General features: G+C 39.3%; 1 protein-coding gene and 1 long non-coding RNA gene across 9 annotated transcripts in view; one reads left to right on the top strand and one right to left on the bottom strand.

Annotated features, from left to right (window-relative positions):
• ABCA5 (ATP binding cassette subfamily A member 5) overlaps nucleotides 1-3,654 on the bottom strand; it is an 84,871-nt gene extending 81,217 nt beyond the window's left edge. For 2 of the 3 annotated variants that reach the window (XM_037993241.2, XM_073005087.1), the window contains exon 1: nucleotides 3,548-3,638. The gene's annotated coding sequence lies outside the window, so the exon portion shown is untranslated. Of the gene's footprint in view, nucleotides 1-3,547 lie in introns of all 3 variants that reach the window. The other variant, XM_008011976.3, reaches the window with a different exon arrangement.
• The window catches only part of LOC103243133 (uncharacterized), a 30,401-nt gene continuing 18,342 nt past the window's right edge, over nucleotides 3,022-15,080 (top strand). For 4 of the 6 annotated variants that reach the window (XR_012088851.1, XR_012088853.1, XR_501007.3 and 1 more), the window contains exons 1-5: nucleotides 3,771-3,880; nucleotides 5,898-5,995; nucleotides 6,563-6,649; nucleotides 8,356-8,418; nucleotides 11,684-11,802. This is a non-coding gene — a long non-coding RNA (uncharacterized lncRNA). Of the gene's footprint in view, nucleotides 3,249-3,770; nucleotides 3,881-5,897; nucleotides 5,996-6,562; nucleotides 6,650-8,355; nucleotides 8,419-11,683; nucleotides 11,803-15,080 lie in introns of those variants that run through there. The other 2 variants (XR_012088852.1, XR_012088854.1) reach the window with 2 other exon arrangements.

The raw sequence follows: 15,080 nt of genomic DNA, 5'->3' as shown, positions 1-15,080 counted from the left end.
GCTGATTATCACTCCTTTGTTTTACCTCTATACCCAGTAAATATAACTGCAGTAACTATACCCTGTCACCATTATTTATGTACATATTTTCATCTTGAACTTGACCATGAGATCCTCGATGAAAAAAACAACACTGTCTTATTTATCTTTGCTTCTCTACCACCAATGGAAATATCATAACCAGGATCATCTTACCACAGATTCCTTTATTAAGGCTTCCTGAGAGTCCTTAAAGATCAAGGATGTGCAAACTATGATGAAAGAGGTGGGGGCTAAATCCAATCCTCAGTCTGTTCAGCACAGCCCAGGAGGAACACTGTTTCTACATTTTTTAATGGTTGGAAAAAAAAAAGAATAATATCTTGTGACATGCAAAAATTATGTGAAATTCAAATTTCAATGTCTATAAATACAGTGTTATTGGAATACAGCCATGCTCATTCATTTATGTATTATCTATGACTGCTTTTGTGCTACAACAGTAAAGTTACTGAGACAGAGACCACACTGTCTGCAAACCTAAAATATTTACTATGTGGCACTTTACAAAAAGAGTTGGCCAACTCCTGCAGAAAGGAAGAAGGGGGGAAGTGAGAAAAGTGGCATATTCACTTAACATTTACCGAAGGATTTATGCATCCAACATTACGAGGCAAAAAAAATAAAGTTAGACACTGTCACTAACATTGCAGAGAGATAAAATTTAACGTAATGTGATAAGAGAGAAAGAGCTTGGAAAGGAGTGGAATGGAATGTCCAGGCAGAAAGAAAAGAAGGGTAAAGCTAGACTCCCAAACAAAAGGACTTGCCTTTTGTGAAGAACAGGGATACCTGCCATATGGCAGAGGCATAAGGCAAAGTGAACTGGAGCAAGGGATGTGAATGTATGTTCTAGATAACACGGTAAAGGCAGGCATTGGGAATGGATTATGAAGTTTCTGATATCCAAAATTAGACACCCTAATTTGTGCACTCATATCTGTCCTCTACTGTAGTTTTCACACCTACGGGTCATGTTTAATTTCCTAGCAATCACATATTTCACTAGTCCATCACTCTCTCAGTCCCCAAATCTCCAAAGCTTCCATCTGTAGGAACACCCTCAGATTATGACCTTGAATCCTACTTTACTGAGAAAACTGAAGCAATTAAAAGAGATTTCCAAAATCCACCACAAAGTAATATTATACATTTCAACAATGTGCCATTTCAGCTTAAACTGGAAGACTGATTTCATTACAACTCTGAGCCATAAGAACTTAAATGCCATCTGGTATTAGCTATACTTTAAAACTAAGATTTTTTTGGAATGAGAAATTAGAAACATATCCGGCACATGAAATAAACGCCTGCCTAGCTACATCATTTGCTTCTCAATCAATAAAATAAAAGCACTATAAAATATGCCTTTTAACTTAAAAAGGGATAAATTATAAATGCTCTCATCTTCTCTATCGCTTTAAAATTTACTGAAAGGTGGTGCAATAATAAAACAAAATGCAGTCAGGTGCAGTGGCTCACGTGGCAATCCCAGCGGGAGGATGGCCTGAGCCCAAGAGTTCAAGATCTACCTTGGCAACATAGAGAAACACTGTCTCTACGGAAAAAAAAAAAAAAAAAAAATAGCCAGGTGTAGGGGCACAGAACCACGGTCCGAGCTACTCAGGAGGCTGAGATGGGAGGATCACTTGAACCTGGGAAGTTGAGGCTGCAGTGAGCCAAGATCCTGCCACTGCACTTCATCCTGGGTGACAGAATGAGACCCTGTCTCAAAAAAAAAAAAAAAAAAAAAAATGCTAGTTGTCAACATAATTTAACCTAAATTTTATGACAGTGTTTCTTGCTAAAGGAGAAAATAACAAGGCAATGGTACACAGAGGACAAGTCATCCAATAAATTTTCTTATACATAATAGGTTCCTAAAAGCTGGCCCTTAAAACTATTTTTAATCCAACTAATTTACGTACTAGAAAAGTTATGACTTAGTACGGTATCATAAAATTCTTTTATACAATCACCTTCTCAACTAAACTCAAGGGCAGAGATTATAAATTATATTCATATCAGTACGGTACTCTTGGCACATAATATAGTATCTGGAATGTAAAAGACATGCAACAAACCAGCCTGGGCAATATAGCAAGACTTCATCTCTGAAAAACAAATAAAAAATTAGCTGGGCACATGACACACGCCTATAGCCCGTTATTCAGCAGGATCCCTTGAGCCCAGACGTTCAGGGCTGCAGTGAACTTTGATCGCACCACGGCACTCCAGCCCAAGACCCTGTCTCTTTAAAAATAAAAGACATGCAATAAACATGGAACATACTAATAAATTTGATCTTATAGCGAATGTAAGATTTCCTTACACTAAATCTGTTTGAAAGGAAATACACTCAAACAGGGCATATTCAAAGATGAACACCTCTTTAGTTTGATTTTAACACAAATACCCACAAAGCCCTAACTGCCCTAATAAGGTTCCCTCCTATGGAGTCTTCCCTAAAACACATACAATATTGCTCTTCGGGCAAACACAAAATATAGTGGATAAAGCACCAGAATTAGAGTCTGGCATCCCAACTCCATCCTTTACTAGTTGAGACCTTAATAAGTGGCTTAACCTCTTTGAGGCCCATTCTCCACATCTGCCCAACTGCAATAACCCCCTCCAACCCTACAGGGATGCTGTCAGAATTAAAAGAGCTAACACCCAGCCTGGCTCAAAGCTGTAGTCCAGCAAATACTTTTCTTCCCTTAGATTCCTTCAGAACGCCCTCGTAGAAAGTAAACGTGGTTATTATCTTCATTATTTTCGGACTTATTTATCTAAAACGTAAATCAAAGCCTAAGGAGCCCAGGGGAAACCCTCCTTCAGCTTAATAGCTCCAGCCTGCCCAGCTTTCCGATCCAATTAAGTATTTCCATGCCTGGAGCTCCTATTTCCACGCCTGGAGCTCCTATTTCCATGCCTGGAGCACCTATTTGTGTTTTAGGATCAGGGAACTTCCCTCCCAAACTGTGTCATGAGATCTGCGCATTTTCTTCTCACTGAAACTCCTTTTAACACACAAGGTAATGATCCGCGCGTAACCTCGCCGGGAAGAGCAAGCGCTCATTACCCAGCTGTTCAGAAGGAAATTTACATCAATAGTTTTCCTTCTCTCCCTGACGCCGCTGAGGGTGGAACGACAGCGTCCAGGCAAAGGCAGTGTCCCGATGTCCCACGGCCGGACCCGGTCCCGGGTGAGCCTCGCGGAGCCCCCGCCCCAGGGCCCCGACCCCTCACGTCCGAATCCTGGGCGCTCCCACCGCATCCCCGAGGTTGGCAACCCGCGTTTCCCGGGAGCCGAGAGAGGTCTGTTTCCCTCAGCTCGCCGCCTCTGCCCGCTTCCGAGCCCGCTTCACCCCACACCTCAGACGCCGAACTCCCCTTCCCTCCCCGCCGCCCCTCGCTGGCCAGCCCCTCCTCGACCCCACAACTCCCCAAGGGACGGCTGTCCCAGGCTTGCCTCAAGCGCCGACGCCCGCGACGCCCTCCTCACCTCAGGGCCGGATCCGCAGCGCTGTCAGGCCTGGACGCGCTCAGTCTGTTGACTCAGTCCCGGTGACCCAGCTGGGATCTGGGCGAGGGCGCGGCCGCGCGCACCCGCGCGCTCCTGGCGCAGGCAGAGCAGGCAGCGCGCCGGCCAGCTAGGGAAGCTCGCGGCGCGGAAGTCGCGCCCCGCCTCCTGCAGAGCGCACCTGAGGGCGGGGCTCCTAGAAAACGCCGCTCCTCGTACGGGCGCGTCTCAGACGCTCGGCCCTGCGCGTCCCGGCGCACGCAGGCAAGCATCGCGCCCGGAAGAGGAGCGCGCCTGAGGGTGGGGCGAGCGGTGGTAAGCGGGGGCGCGCGGCTGCCCAGGGCCCCTGAGCCACAAGAGTCGGGCCTCGTGGCTGTTCCCCAGGGCCTTCCACGCCTGGGAACGGGGATTTCGCCACGCTCTTTCTAGAGGCGCGGGCAGAAACCAAGGGCTCGGGTCTCAGTGGTAAACCTGCCGCCTCTTAGCAGGTGACCTTGGTCCACTGCCCTCTCCTCATCTGCCTCACCCAGTCACGTCTCCTCTTAAGCATCCTTGCGATCTGTCTCCTGGCATTTGGATGGGCCTCTCTGAGCGCGTTTTGAGTCCTCCGCAGCCCCTCTTCCTCCCGCCGCAGCATCTGGAGTTCTGTGGCCCCGTTTCCCTAACTCTTGCCTCCCCTCCCCAGCCTCTTCATTCGCCTTCACACCCCGACCTGGGACGTCCTCCTATTGAGGATGCCTGTAGTTCGCGGAGTGTCCTCATCAAAGTCTGGGAATGCGGCAGATGCTGAATTTGCCAAATGGCCTGAGACACATGGCATCTGTGAGAGACTGGATACTGCACTTACTTTGCTAAAAATATCTAGTGTTTTGAGTTTCGTTACTCAAAGTGACCTAAATGGGGTCAAAAGTTATTAACACTGACATTACGTATTTTCCTCTCCAGATTTCTGTATAGTCACATTCCCTTGCAGAAAGACTTTTTTTTTATTCTGTCAATCCTGTGTACATCACGTATTTTTTTTTAACTTGTCTTTGTTTTCTCTGCTTCTCGAATTTAAACCAGATCTCCCCAACATACATTCTGCTTTCTAAATTCTTGGGGGGGGGGGGGGGGGAACAAAGAATCAAGTGTTACTTATGGAATATGAATTAAATAGAAAATTCAAAGAGGTTCGTCAGAATCCTTGATGGTTAAAACAGCGGTCCCCAACCTTTTCAGCACCAGGGACCAGTTTCATGGAAGACAGTTTTTTTCCGGGGAGGGAGGATGGTTTGGGGATGATTCAAGCACATTATGTTTACTGTGCACTTTATTGCTACTATTACTACCTTGTAATATATAATGAAATAATTATACAACTCACCGTAATGTAGAATCAGTGGGAGCTGTGAGCTTGTTTTCTTGCAACTAGGCAGTCTCATCTGGGGCTGATGGGAGACAGTGACAGATCATCGGGCATTAGATTCTCCTAAGGGGCACACAACCTAGATCCCTCACGTGCAGTTCACAATAGGGTTCTCACTCCTATGACAATCTAATGCCACTGCTGATCTGACAGGAGACGGAGTTCAGGCCCTAATACCAGCCATGGGGGGTGGCTGTAAATACAGATAGAGCTTCACTCACTTGCCCTCCACTCACCTCCTGCTGTGCTGCTTGGTTCCTCACAGGCCACAGATCCCAGAAGCAGTCCCTGGCCTGGGGAATGAGGACCCCTGGATTAAAAAGTCTAGCAGTGGGGGTGGGAGAAAGGGAGATAAGAATGTTCAAGAAACTACACTAGGAAACTAAAGAAGCCATGTAATGAAAACTATTCATGATATATTCTGTCCCTTTTTGAAACATCTAGAACGTTTTAGTTACAAATTCTCAATGGCCTAGGGTTTGAGGCCAAGTAAAGAAATATACGTCAAAGATAAACTTGGTTAAAATGTTACTGAACCATACTTTCACCCCAACACTTCTCACTAGTACCCTTAACCTGCCTTAACTTCAGAAGTCTACTCATTTCTACGACTATTCTAGGCATTTGTTTCTTACATTTCTTATCCTTGTAATGTTCTCTGTCATTCATTCTGTCTGTGTATGCTTTTACTCTTGCTTCAAAACGACATGACCAAAACCCAATTTTCCAACAATCTTATCACCCTGGACAAAAATGATCTCACTCTCCTCCCAACTGCATACATACTACCATCTTGTTCACATAATTTTGTTTATGTACCATCTCTTCAATTAAATTGTAAATAGTCTGAGATTAAGAACTTTTTCTTGTCTTGTCTTTTTCTTTTTTTTTTTTTTTTTTTTTTTTTTTTGCTCTGTCACCCAGCCTGAAGTGCAGTGCTGTGATCGCAGCTCACCGCAACGTCTACCTCCCAGGCTCAAGCGATCCTTCCACCTCCACCTCCTAAGTAGCCGGAACTGCAGGTGCATGCCACCGCACAGACTAGTTTTTCTATTTTGTTGTAGAGACAGGGTTTTGCCATGTTGCCCAGGCTTGTATCAAGCTCCTGGGCTCAAGTGATTCTCTGTCCTTGGCCTCCAAAAGTACTGGGATTACGGGCCTGAGCCACAGCACCCAGCCGAAAGCTTCTTTTTATACCAGTTTAAATTTCCAAGTCCTATGCATCATAGTAAACAGTAAATACGATTAATGCTACCAATGAGAAAACATATGTAATAAGCAAGAATATGGAAATATTTTCATTTCCCCTACAAAATGTCACCACCCACTCAACAAAATCTACCTACTCATAAAAGGGAAGATATCAAATTCCCCTTATAGGATGAATGACAAAATTATGATGGTGATATTGTTTGGCTCTGTGTCCCCAATCAAATCTCACCTTGAATTGTAATATTTCCCACATGTCAAAGGTGACCAGGTGGAGACAATTTAATCCTGGGGACAGTTTTCCCCATGCTGTTCTCATGGTAGTGGGTGAGTTCTCACAGGATCTGATGGTTTCATAAGGGGCTTCCCCCTTCACTCAGCAGTCATTCTGTCTCCTGCTGCCCTGTGAAGAGGTGCCTTCCACCATGATTGTAAGTTTCCTGAGGCTTCCGTCACCATGTGAAACTGTGAGTCAATTAAACCTCTTTTCTTTATAAATTACCTAGTCTTGGGTATGTCCTGATACCTGTGTGAGAACAGACTAATACAAATGTAATGCAGTTGTAAGAATAATTTAACAGAGAGAAACTAAATAAGACCTATTAATTAAAAAATTGCTATAAATTGATGTATGGACTCTGACGTATTTTACTGTCTGTTTGAACAGGTTATTTATCAAACTATTTGTACCTTGTAAACAATGTAGCCATATGATCTCAGTCTAAATTTCCATAGTTACCAGGTCCCAGTACTAAGTAAGCAGCTTCAGGGAAGATGTTCTTCTGAGCTTCCGTATCTAGGAAAGAGAACAAGCCATACTGATGGGTTGCCATGGTGGCAACCCTAATCCCCAAATCTCATTAATATGTTTCTTAGACAAATAAATCAGATGGGAATACATCAATCATGGGAGTTGTAGATTGAGATTTAACAAGTTGCCTAGCTGTGCAAAAATAACGGTGAACCAGAATTTTGACAGAATTTAATGTAGAGTAAGAGAATAAGACTTGCTACCCTAGATACGAACCTACCACCTACCCTCCTCCTGCTGGTGAACAGTGAATTCTATTTGTGCTACTTTTGAATTTGCTAGACATCAAAGCCTTATTTAATGGAGTCTTTATGCTATTTTTGCCAAAATTAAGAGCAAAATTGTTAAATTGTTACAGTTTTTTTACTGTCAACTTAGTACATTAATTTGCATGATTATAATACATTGAAAATTACATGACTTTTTAAAAAATCTATGATTATTAAACACTTATTATTTGTTTTTAAACATTTAGCATTTCTACAAGGAAAAAAAAGGTTTCAAGGGAAATGATGTGGTTCGTATATTCAGAGTTTAGATTCAGTATTTGGTATTTCAGATTGGTATGTTTGTCTAGAATGAGTTAAAACAAATAAAGAAATTTAGGCTTAGTTGACAAAGTAGGCAGGGAATCAAGCAGCTTTACCAATAAATAGAGTTCCAAACTAACATATCAAATGTGGCTGAAATTGTTACTAAATAGCTCAGTAATATGATTAATTGATAATTGTTGGAGGGTTACAGGGGAGGGGTTGGAGAAGAGAATGACTTCTAAAGGTAGTTTTAGTTTGATTTTTATTATTACTACTAATATTATTATTACTATTGTTTTTATTACAACAAAAAGAATTTTAAGTATTTTACCCTTTTTGTTTCTCCAAACAGAAAAATTAGTCAAAGAGACTGATATATGAAGAATGTATAGCCAAATTTGATATTTAAAACTTAACTAACCAACAAGTATTTATTCAGTGTCCAGTATTCTTGCTTGGTAAAATCTCCCAACTTTCTAGGTTAATCAAGTGAAAAAAGGTAAAGAAATGAACAATTGTTCTGAGAGTTTTTTTTAAAAAAAACTATAAAAGCATTAAACAAGGAAGATAATATTTCTTCCACTGTTAAATTATGTGGTGCAAATTATAAAATGCTATAGAGAAATCATTGAGAACTAGAGTTACCTGGTAACTTCAAGAGGGAAAAATGGAAAGACTGGTTTAATTAGAGTGAAGAATTATAATAGAGGGCAGAAAGAAATAAACCTTCATAAATTTTTATAAACACAAAATTTGTAATTTACCTAAGAGAATAATGAAAACATTAAAGAGAAACTTGACTCAATTTTTCTTTTATTTCCCTTTTCAGTAAAGAAAATGGACTTTACGTTGGTAAAGGTGAAACAACATACAAAGAGAACTGAAACTTGAGGTAGGTGAGGAGGTAGTAAGAAAACACCTATCTGTTTCAAATAAGTTCATGTTTCCAGGGACAAATTACATCCCACAGCTGTTTACATGTAACCTAAGATCTATTGCTGGTGAGTTCTGAAAAACTGTAAAAAATGAAAAAGATGATAGATCACTTGCTTAAAAAATGGTAAAAAGGTAGACACTGAAAACTGTAGAACAGAAAAGTAAAATTCCAGAGTCCATAGTTTAATGTATTAGAATTTGGTGGTCACTTGGAACCAGACTGACTAAACTAAGAAAAGTCACACCACACTTCTTTATTTGATCTTTGAGAGAAGATAGAATTTTATAGCCATGATATCAATTAATTTCAGGAAAGCATTTAATCCAGTCTGTCATATCTTTGTGGATGAGCCTAAAATAGGGGCCTGATTTAATTATGATTAGGTAAATTCAAAATTAGTTGGATAACTCTACCCCGATTTTTGTTCGTATTTTTCATAAATTACATAGGTGAAGAAATCATTCTGGTCGAATCAACAGGTGAAACAAAAACTACATAGCATAGAAGATATGACTGAAGACAGAACCAGGAAACAAAATTATTTTAACAATTTTAACTGTGAGCTAAAACCTGAAAGATAAAATTTAGCAGAAATATATGAAAATTTCTACATTCAAGTTGAAAAATACAATAGTACAAGTACAAAGTGGGATGGGTTCTAGCTTAGCCATGCGAAAATCATCCAGAGGTTTTAGTGTCTGCCAAGATCAATGTGAGGATAGCCTGAAGTTACACTTCTAACACTTCCATTTGAAAATACTGCCCTACCTTCCTCCTCCCTTTCATCCCCTTGCCACTATTCCCCTGGAATAGACGGAATAATGACCCCCACCCCCAGTCGTCCTAATCCCTGGAACTTGTGAATATTTATGTGGAGAAATGGATTTAAGGTTGGAGATGGAATTAAGGTTGCTAATTAGCTGATCTTAAAATAGGGAGATTTTCCTTGATTATCTCAGTGGATGCAATATAATCACAAAGGTTCTTAAAAGTAGAAAAGAGAGGCAAAAGAGGAGACTGGAATTATGTGATGGGAGCACTCAATCCACCACTGTTGGCAGTGAAGATGGAGGAAGGGATGTGGATGGCCTCTAAAAGTTGGAAAAGGCGGGGAAACAGATTATCCCCTAGAACCTCCAGGAAGGAACAGAGAGCCCTGGGAACATCTTGATCTTATAGCAGAGAGATCTGTGTGTTAGACATCTGTTTGTTTGTTTGTTTGTTTGTTTTTGAGACAGGTTCTCACTCTGTCACCTAGGCTGGAGTGCAGTGAGGAAATCATGGCTCATTGCAGCCCCAATTTTCTGGGTTCAGGCGATTCTCCTGCCTCAGCATCCTGAGTAGCCAGGACTATAGGTTCATGCCACCCACTCAGCTAATTTTTTAATTTTCTGTAGAGATGGGGGTCTTACTGTGTTGTCCAGGCTAGTGTTGAATGCCTGGGTTCGAGCCATTCTCCTGCATCAGCCTCCCAAAGTTCTGGGATTACAGGCATGAGCCACTGTGCCCAGCCTGTGTTGGACTTCTAACCTACAGAACTGTAATAATACATTTGTGTTGTTTTAAATCACTAAAGGCTGTGGCAATTTGTTAGGGAAGCAAGAGAAAAGCTAGTACACTTTTTATAATTTATTTTCCTTCTCTGCATTGCAATGCTGTGCTTATTTAGCATCCACATGTCCTTTCTTCTCTCCTGTCTCTCTAAGCAAGCAACATGATGCCATAGAAGGGACAATAAACTATTACTTAGATGTTGTGGATTTAGAAACTTAGTAACTGATATGACTCCATGATCATATATTACTCATGGTTAGTTTCCATAATCACATAATCACTAGTTTCCTAATTTGTAAAACAGAAATCTAAAATAGCTTCCTTCTTTGACTCTGTGCTGCTTTAAGTAATTTATGAGATGAGGTATAGGAAATAATAAAATCCAACTGTTGCGCATATAATATGTGCTGTGTATTCTTCTCTATGCTTTATGTGTAACCTTTTATTTGATCTCTGTAATGATACGTGAGCTGTGAACTATTATTTTTTCTTCACCAGGATAAAGAGAAGTACTCTGAAAACTATAAAGTACCAGAAATGATAAATTAATGGATGTCCTGTAGGGAATTAATATACAAGAAAAAAGTTTTTTCAACTAATAATTTTCTGAAAACATTTTGTTTTCTTATTTAAACTTTACTGATACTAGCTTTCAATATTTGTACCTTGAACATTTTCATCACAGTTATTCTCTTTCTTCATTAATGTGTCCATTCTATCAATATTTGTGAATTACCTATGATGTGTCAGGTACTACCCTAAGCCTTTGGGATAGAACAGTGGATGAAACAGACATGGCACCAGCTATTTAGGATTATCGATTTTAATGAGGGCTATAAAATGGGAAGTGACAAAGAAGTGTGGTCAGTAGCATCATGGGAATAGTGGTCCCTAGAAGGATATTAGTCATTCATGTAATACAGAGCTGGGGTGTCAAGGAACATTGTTTAGAGGAAGACATATCTAAAGATTTGAGGGCTGAGTAGGAGTTAGGCAAAGTGAAAGCAGAGAAAATTCCAAAAGAATAGTTACTTTCGCCAGGCGCGGTGGCTCACGCCTGTAATTCCAGCACTTTGGAAGGCCGAAGAGGGCGGATCACCTGAGGTCGGGAGGTCAAGACCAGCCTGACCAACATGGGGAAACCCCATCTCTACCAAAAATACAAAATTAGCTGAGTGTGGTGGCGCATGTCTGTAATCCCAGCTACTCCAGAGGCTGAGGCTGGAGAATTACTTGAAACTGGGAGGCGGAGGTTGCGGTGAGCGGAGATCGCGCCATTGCACTCCAGCCTGGGCAACAAGAGCGAAACTGCATCTCAGAAAAAAAAAGAAATAGTTACCTTCAGTATTTCTGCCTCTTCCTCATTTACATGGACTTTCTTTTTTTTCTCTCTCTCTCTTTAAACTCAAGTAGATCCTTAAGTTTCATTCCCAAAATATAATTTGATATTAAGTTCTTGTAAAATTTTCAAACATTTCATGTTTAATAAGCTCTTTATAATCAATTTGTTCTTTTAAACCAATAACCAAGCAATGTTTGATTAAAGGGTACTTTATTTCCCTATTGAAGTAGAACATGGCCTTCTGTTAGTAAATAAAATTCAAAATAAACAAGCAAATGTTTCCTGAATAATTTCGTTCTTGTGGTTGCCTTCCTTTGCCACTAGATGGTACTTGTATGCCTGAGAGACCAAAATGCTGATTCAGTTTACCTTCCTGGAAACTGTAAAACTAACCAATTAGAGGATCAGGTCATTGAGAAGAAGAAACTTGCCCAACCTAAAATGTAAGTGATCCTGGTTTTTAAATTTATCCTTAAAAGTTAACCCAACATTATCTTTTCTCTTTAGATAAATGTGACAGTAAAAAATTTAAAATTAAATTAGCTTTAATTTATGCCTATCTTGTACCAACCCCCATACCCCATTGTTTTTTTACATTTCTTTATTTTTACTTTCTAATAATACTGCTTTTCTAACATCCAAACCTGGAAAATTTGGTTACTTGTTCCTTATTGGAGGCCCTCCACCCTTCTAGCTCCTTGTCTAAGCTAGTGCTTTTCTTTCTACTTGGAAAAGTCACTACCTCCCTTCCATCCCCTCCCTCATAGATTTTATTTTCAGAAATCCTAGTCATTCTTCAAGGCACATTTCAACTAGTACCACTGTCATGAAGTTTTTCTTGTTACTATTACTTGAAAATACCTTCTTCTGATTCCTTTTTCATTCTTCTAACAATTTTAGTAATTTGTTTGATAATACATGTAATGTATTATTCTAAAGAGCTATATGCATCTCCATAGCAATTAGGCTTCCTGCATTGTGATTATTTATGAAATTTACTTAATCTCTGTACTACACAATGTTTGCCTCTTGAATGCAGAGACTATCTTAGTAATCTGTATATCCTGAAATATTTTGCACATTATTATTTATTGAATTGGGTTTAATGGTAATATCCATAAGACTATTGCAAAAAACTCTAAGAATAACAAAATGATATGGTGATTCTTAATGTTAGTCTCATGTGTAAGTTGGATGAAATTCATTAGCAAAACCTGTGAAATCAAATCATCTTTTTTACATTTTCCCTTTTTTCCCATGGCATGAGACTCCTGCCTTCTCCAAATATATAGAAATAATGAATAGAGTATAAGTATTTTAAAATATAAAGCTGAGTTTAAAACAGAGACAGCAAAGACTTCAGATACCAGAACTGAAGAAGAAATTCAAAGCCACAATAATAAGGTCCAGGAGCTGAGGTTTTAACCCCATTTGGGACTAAAAGATGTGCTCCTGAAGCCACTTATGAGGATCTGGAGCTGACATTCCTGCATAAACTAGAACCCTAAAGAGGTTTTCACTTTTTGAAGCCTTAGAAGTCTAGGATGAGTAGGGGTGAGAGTAATGGTTCCTGTGAATATTGAAAGCCTCTGCCAATGGAAATCCAGTTTTACCTTATCATTTGAAAAGAGAATCCTAAGCTTAAAAACAGAGAAACAGCCAGGCCCTATAGAAGCAAATATAAGAATCCTTGATGAGGACATATGCACAACTCAGGAAACAAAAGAATCCTGCAGAATAAATGGCCTTCAGTAAAGGTGAGCTCTCAATAAAATTTGCACACCACACAAAGAAACAATCTACCAAAAGGCAGATGAGAAGACACAAGAAATAGAAAAATCTGTGCCCAAAGAACTTGAGTTAATAAAGCAACCTGACCACTAGGAATAGTGACTCACATTTATAATCCCAACACTTTGGGGGTCCAAGGCAGGAGGATTGCTTGAGGCCTAGAGTTGAGACCAGCCTGGGCAACATAGTGAGACCCTATCTCTACCAAAAAATTAAAAAAAAAAAACAAAACTGGAAGTGACTATCAAAGAAAAACCCATAAAATGATTAAAAACATAAAGGAAAATAAAAATCAAATGAAAGAAAAAGATAAGATAAAATAAAAATATTTTTAAAAAGGAATTTATTGATCTATTAATAATTTTGATACTTATTGAACATCTGCAGAGTTCTAGCAGTGTTCTGGGTACTAAAGATAGTGAATAAGATACACAAATTTCCTACTGTCATAGAGCTTTTTCTGTTGAAAATAAAAAGCTCATCAGATGGGTTAAATAGATGAACTAGACACAGTGAAAGAGATAATTATTAAATAAGAAAATAAATCTGAGGAAATTATACTGAGGATTAAAAAATGGAGAGTATAAAAGTGAAGTTATATCCTTATAATACAATAACAAGACTTAACACATATTTAATAGAAGTTCTAAAAAGAAAGAAAAGAAAGAAAATGGAGGGTAGGCCTGATTCAAAGAGAATATAGCAGAGAATGTGTGAGATATGAAGATAGACTTGAACCAGAATGCAGTAAGTCCTTAACAGGATACATGTTTTTTTAAAAAAATCAATATCAGAACACTTCTAGTTAAAATTAAAGAGCACCAAAACAAGAAAAACAATTCCTAAGAGCAAAACAAGAAAGAAAACACACCTATAGGCTGGGCATAGTACCTCATGGCTGAAATCCAACACTTTGGAAGGCTGAGGCAGGAGTATTACTTGAGCCCAGGAGTTCAAGACCAGCCTGGGCAACATGGTCTCCAAAATGAATAATTTAAAAAATTAGCTGGGCTTGGTGGCCCATGTCTGTCATCCCAGTTACTTGGTAGGCTGAATGAGAGGATCACTTGAGTCTGGGAAATCAAGGCTACAGTGAGCCGTGATCATGCCACTGTACACCAGCCTGAGTGACAGAGTAAGACCCTGTCTCAAACAACAACAATAGTCTACCTATGAGGAAACAAAAATAAAATTGACAATAGAACTGCCACTAGTAAAAAGAAAGATTAAAATACAATTTTTAAAGGGCTATGGAAAATTATATTCTCAACTAAACTGTCAACATGAGGATGAGAAAAGTTGTCAGATAAAGACCACTAGAGTTTACCATTCACAGACGTAGGCTGAAACGACTGACAGATGTACTTCAATAAGAAGGAAATTGAATCTGAAAGGAAGAAACAAGATATAAGAAGAAATATTGAACAAGGAAACTGAATAAAATTTTGGAGAAACTAAGTATTGACATATAAATAATGTATTATAACCAAGAAAATTAAGATGCTATAACATGAAAGAAGAGGAAGTCAGGGTCGAACATACTCTGTTTCTAAATTCCATTTTTTGAGAGGAGGCTACAGTTATTATTAATTTTGGAAATTGTAAAATGAAGTATGCATGTTAAAAATTTCAAGACACCTGTCATATGTATTTGCTACATCATTTGAGAATATTCAATTCAGGGACTAGAAAATGAAAGAAAGGAAGAATTAATTAAGAGATACATAGATATGTTAGATATAAGATAAGTAGAGTATATGTGTACTGAGTGCATAAACAAGAAGATATGGAAGGACTGGGTAAGCACTAAATATTCATGAAACACCCAAGGCACCAAATATTAATGAGGCCCCATTTTGGCTCCATATATCCTCTGCTCAAGACAGATAAAATCCATGGGTGCTCAACAGGTAACAGTGGTGAGTCACAA

Source organism: Chlorocebus sabaeus, chromosome 16 (assembly GCF_047675955.1).
Source record: "Chlorocebus sabaeus isolate Y175 chromosome 16, mChlSab1.0.hap1, whole genome shotgun sequence".
NCBI lineage: Eukaryota > Metazoa > Chordata > Mammalia > Primates > Cercopithecidae > Chlorocebus > Chlorocebus sabaeus.
The sequence above is the reverse complement of the archived record's forward strand: the minus strand, read 5'-3'. Positions and strand labels throughout refer to the sequence as shown.